This window comes from Glycine soja, chromosome 20, assembly GCF_004193775.1.
Source record: "Glycine soja cultivar W05 chromosome 20, ASM419377v2, whole genome shotgun sequence".
Classification (NCBI taxonomy): domain Eukaryota; kingdom Viridiplantae; phylum Streptophyta; class Magnoliopsida; order Fabales; family Fabaceae; genus Glycine; species Glycine soja.
Genome location: NC_041021.1, coordinates 48907483 through 48913482, shown reverse-complemented (window position 1 = coordinate 48913482; position 6000 = coordinate 48907483). Strand labels below are relative to the sequence as shown.

Here is a 6000-nt window from a genome sequence, read left to right as displayed (position 1 = left end):
TTTTGACCTATTTGACTGAAAATGGCTGCAAGTTGTACCAGAGTTCATAGCAGTGAGAGGCTTGGATGTGCATTTATTTTGTTAAAAAGTTCTCTCTCTCTTTTAATTATGATTATGGACCTATTCTTAAGTCTTGGCTTGGAATAGAGTAGAGTTTTGGTTGGTTCCATGTGGATGTGGGTTTGTCTTCTCTTTCAAACTTTCAAGTTTTATTATATCACATTTAATTATTAAAAGGCAGAGGGGTTTATAGGCCGAACATACCCAAAACTAAAATAAATGGGTCGTGTTCATGGGCCTGTGTACTAGTGGATAATAACTGAGCGGTAAGTACACTGTCATGGGTCTTGGATCGCTGATATGCACACCCTAGGCCGAAAACTATAACTTTACTGGTTTGGTAGGAAGAGTAAGTACAATGCCAATTCTACTGTCAAACCTCAAGTCCAATCTTCTTTTCATATCTACTATCTAGTAACCACAGTCCGCAAAAAGAAGAAAGAGAAGAAGAATGAATTTCAAATAGTGTTTTTTTTCTAATGCTGAGGAAGTGTTTTTGCTTATATTATTTTAAGTTTCTATATATAAAAATAAAGGATAATTTCAAAAAAGTAGTTTTCTCTAAGAGAAAGTAAAAAATAATTTTAGCAGTTTTTTTTTTTTTGTATTTCTATTCTTCATTTAATCATTTCACACTTCATTTCAAATCTCAAGATTAAAGACGAGACTACTTAAGAAATTTAAAATTAAAAATAATTTTTAAGTTTGAAAATTTGTCATGCACATTTTTAATTTTATTATAATATTTAACTTTAAAGTAATTGAAACTGGAAAAAAAGATAGCTCAAACCCTTTCAAGACAAGAATTATTTAATACTTTAAGAATGTGTTTAGATAGGGTAATTTAATTAGGTAATGTATTTTTTTATAGAAAATTAAATTCTTTTTTATTAAAAGTAACAATTTGAATATTTTAATAAAAGGAATTCAAAATTTTAAAAGAGATTTTAATTAGTTGAAAAAATAGAATTTCAAATTTTATCTTCAAGGGAATGAATTTGGAAATTTTGCAACAATTCTCTCTTTTCTCTTCTTTCTCCCATGCTCCAGCGGCGCATGTGCAAGTCGTGGCCGTGTGCGGAGGTGTGTTGGTCGTCGATCTCTCCAAAAGAATTAAAATTAAAACATTTAAAATTCTTAGAATTTAAAATTTAAAATTGTCTCATCTAAATATATTTTAAGAGTCCATTTGATTTGTTAAAATTTATAACACTGAATAAAATAAATATTTTGATTGTTTCACGTTTTATCTGAAAAGGAGTTATAGTACAATACAAATTAAAAAGATGAAGAAAGAACCAAAAACTCAACTTCTTGTTTTTGTTAGTTTAAACAACCTTATCATGTATCCTCTCAAATAAGAATTAAACATCATTATCCAGTCTTCCTGTCAAAATTTCAGTAATATCTCAATTCTAAAGTGAACATCAAATTTAGGCATACAAGTCATAAAAAAATGGATGAAGAAGCAACAAGTGAAAAACAATATCTTAATTTTTGAAAAGTAATACATACTGGCACAGCACAAGGCATCAATCTCAGATAAAAAAAAAAAGTCAACCAAAATCAAATTATTCAAGTTCCTATAATGGAGTGATGACATTGAGGCCAAAAGGCAAGAACTATTTACCAAATTAAATAAAAAAAAGTAAAGCTCTAAGCCCAGTAATCTGTGAACAACTTAAAATTACCCGTAAGTTGTTGAATGCCAAATGCGCTCTGTGCCATCCTTATGGCCAGTAATGATTATAGGCAGTTCAGGATGAAAGCAGACAGCAGATGCATTGTGCGCGTGACCTTCTAGAGTATGGACACAACTTTTGGTTTGATAATCCCATACCTGTTTCAAAGGTTTTATTGGCATAATAATTCCTATCCATCCATATAGGCAACCAAAATACCAATTCAAAGGGAAGATGAAGAAGAGGGGGGAAAAATAGAAAACAAGAAAACAAACCTTGGCAGTGAGATCATCAGAACCAATAAGGTCTGTCACCATCTGTAAAGTAATCGACACAATTCACTCTTCCTTGATGGCCATTCAATGCAAAACTGGGATGAGGAGAGTCAAGATTCCAAATCTGCATGTCAAGGTAACAGCATTAATGCATTACTTTTAATTTTTATCAAAGGTGTGTCGAAGAAAAATGCAGGAAAAAAAATAGCAAGAAGAACATGTATACCTTTATGGTGCAATCAAGAGATGCACTGGCAAAGGTCTTTAGGTCTGTAGGATTAAATGTCACTTGCATGACAGAATCAGAATGTCACAGTAATGTCTGGGTACAGATCCAGTCGTTTTCCCAATTCCAAAGCTTTATGTCATCAGCTGATGACAACACGTAAGGAAGGGTAGGATGAACTGCCACACAACTAATGTTAAATTTTTGTGCCTCAAACTCTTTTAACTCTATCCTTTGTGATGTAATTATATACATGAATAAACCGATCATCAGCCCCTGCAACATTCCACTGTTTGCGTGCAATAAACTTGGCTGACCTAACTGCAAAATCATGTTGTAATGAGATCCACAAAATATTCAAAGAAAGAAAATGACTTCAAGCAGTGAATCAAGAGGCAGATGCACAAACAACGAAGCAGACTAAAAAAAAACTTTCACGCACCCGGTACGTCAGTAACCTGAAAAGACTCGACTATGGTCTGAAATAAAATAATAAAAAAATCAATCTAATTGTAATAAAATAATAAAACAACTTATAGTAGTTTAAGATATAATAATCATAATATTTTAGTAGAAACACCAACATATTTGAACACTGTTTTCATGTAATATATAGACATGATATAACAGCTTTTTTAACAAAAGAAATAAAATAAGCGTCTACTTTGAATTTCTAGGAAACCATAATATATATATATAGATGGAAAAGGTGGCTTGTTTAATTGGTAATCCATCAACAAACACCTGTGTCTGACTCAAGTGCCAGCACATATAAATTCAACATTATATTTCTGAATCCGGTTGCATATATATTTAATACAATATACAACTCAAAAATAAAAATCAACATATTTGTAATTCCAGATAGAGACAGTTCTAGAGTGTAAAATGTGTATTCATTAGCTCATAACATCTCTCCGTCCATTACAATTATTTTGGGGGGGAAAATCCAATTGCTAGATGATGGTATATCAAACGTATAAATAATATTTATAAACGATAAGTCAAATAAAAGAATGCAGCATCGCATTAATACCTTTATTGATATAAAATGGGTCAATGCCAAATAAATCATCACTATGTGGCACATCCATAGCAGTGCCCAATTCAACCCAAGCGTAGTTTCCAATTCTTGAAAGCTTTGAATATAACGAATTACTTTTACCAACCTGTAAGTATAATCCACTCAACATTTCCAACATATCATTAAAAATACAAATATGAGCATTCCACTTTAACAAATTACACAATTAAATTTTAAACACAGACTGACCCTCGCCTCACAAAAGAAATTTAAACAAATTTGTTATAAATTTTGCATTATATCTTCAGCAGCAGTATCCTCAGGAATAGACCTCAAATTTGGCACAAGACGAAGCAAAGCAACAGCTTTATCTGCAATGCGTCCAGCAATTAATAGGAAACACCCCATCAACGGAATTGTATAAGTGGGGTGCAGATCGAAACACCCCTTCTAACACATTAACTGCTTCCTCTTCTGTCACCAAGTCTCCCTGTACATGAACAAAAACAATAAAATAACAAACAATACAAAAAGGAGAGTGATTGGTTAAAATTTATTGAAAACTACAAAATCATCATCAAGGAGTGGGACGACGGCATTTTAAAATTCAAGTGTGTTTAAAATGCAATTGAGTTGATTTGAACTCTTCACATGCAAAAAAAACAAAATGTTTGCATAGTCATCATTCATCGATAACCAATAATTTGCACGAAAAGCAAGCAAAGTATTGAAAATTGAAGAAGCAGTACCCTCAGTTCTAGAGACTGAAACTGCGGAAAACACTGGAGCTTCGGGCACCGATTGAGGAACCTCCGAAGCGAAGAATGAAGGCTGAAACTACCGTCAATCACCATTTGAAGCGGAAACACTAGCTATCTATAAGCTCAACAGTGAAAGAGTATTTATACATATATATATATATATATATATATATATAGAGAGAGAGAGAGCAAAATATATTGAACAAAATACTATAGACTTAAAATAGCAAAGCGCAATAAAAAAAATTAAAAAAAAAGCAACGAAAGTGATTAAGTTAATTAGAGAAGGTTAGGGTTGTTGTGTGAGTGTTCGTTGCAATTCAAATCAATTCTTCCACCGTTCGCAGCTGATAAAGCGGTGTGTGAGTTGGTCTTCCGCGGCGAGTCTCCGTCTCCGAGAAAGGACACTGCTTTGCTGTTGTTTGAGTCGTGAGAAGCTATTATATATTCTCAGTGTGCCGACTTAGTGCTATTATCATTTGATTATTAAAAAGAATCTTCTAAATTAAAAGATACTGGTAAAATAAGATTATTTTATTATTTACGATAGATTTTAAAAAATATAGATAAAATAGAGTTAGATAAGATTATGATGTTTATTTCTTTGTTTCAAAAAATAATCTTTATATTTTTATCTTTATCTATAATCTATAACTTTGACAAAATTATGTTATAAATAATACAAATGATGATTTATGATTAAATAATAATATAAAATTATTTAAATTAAATTTGAATTGTGATAATAGTGATTAGATTTCAAAATATATTAATCCTAAACCCTAATTAAATTGTGATAATAAAACATTCATAGTTATAGATAAATTCATGTGTATTTCAAAACACAATTAGGTTTAGATTTTTAGAAGTAAACAAATTTGACTTCATATATTTTTTTTTTAAATGATGATATTCATCCAGATTTCAAAATATAATATCATGTTATAATTTTAAAATTCTAATCGTTAGATTTGAAAATATAGTAACCCCACACCTAATTCTAAAGACCGAAAGAAAAAAGGCATACCCCCAGTCCTAAAAATTAAATCATGTAATAAATTCTAACAACTTCATCATCATATCCGATAGCTTATATAGTGTTCTTAAATTTACCAAATAATAAATTATGAATATCAAATAAATTTCATTCCTAACACTAACATCATACATAATATGAATTTAATGCACATTAAAACAAATGAAGTAACATATTAAAATATGGCATGCATTAATATCATTATAAAGAAATAATTCAAGATTTCAAGGAAAACAAAACAAATATATATATATATATATATATATATATATATATATATATATATATATATATATATATATATATTCCTACTAAAAAAGTAAGATACAATCATTTTCTAATATCATAATTTTAATGTCAATGAACACTAGTCTACTAAAAATAAATAAATTATTACATCACCACTGTTTTTCTTGTTCGTCGCATAACATTGATAAAGTCACAATTAACATATATATATATATATATATATATATATATATATATATATATATATATATATATATATATATCATGTTAATACCAATATGATTTCCTATGTTGTTACCTCTTGGAATATCCTATGTCTTTTACCTTTTGACCTTTGCCCACCATTATGAAAGCCAAAGCTCAATAAGATGCTTGTTATTTATGATAATAAACAACTTTATATTATAAATAATTATATTTGTGTAACAAGAATATAAAATATTATTATTTTCAAGCACAATTTCTAGCATTAAAGATCACATAAATAGCCATTTCACATTAACACCGTTCAATCTTGTCAATTCTACTATCTCCAATATCTAATATAATCCATATTAAACCTCCAAATACATATAGCAAAAAGACAATCTCCACAAAATCAATTCAGGTATCAAAAGAAAAAGAGCATGCTCACAAAGCTAAAGAAAAAAAAAATCATGTGGTAAAAGAGATAGTCACATACTAGGG

The 6000-nt window shown here is 29.7% G+C and overlaps 1 long non-coding RNA gene across 1 annotated transcript; it reads right to left on the bottom strand.

Annotated features, from left to right (window-relative positions):
* Window positions 1-1608: 1608 nt before the first annotated feature.
* Window positions 1609-2556, bottom strand: LOC114402018. The gene is made up of 3 exons (XR_003664386.1): window positions 2244-2556; window positions 2018-2141; window positions 1609-1900 (listed from the first exon to the last, which is right to left on the bottom strand). It is a non-coding gene; the product is annotated as an uncharacterized LOC114402018 (long non-coding RNA).
* Between the last annotated feature and the right edge of the window lie 3444 nt (window positions 2557-6000).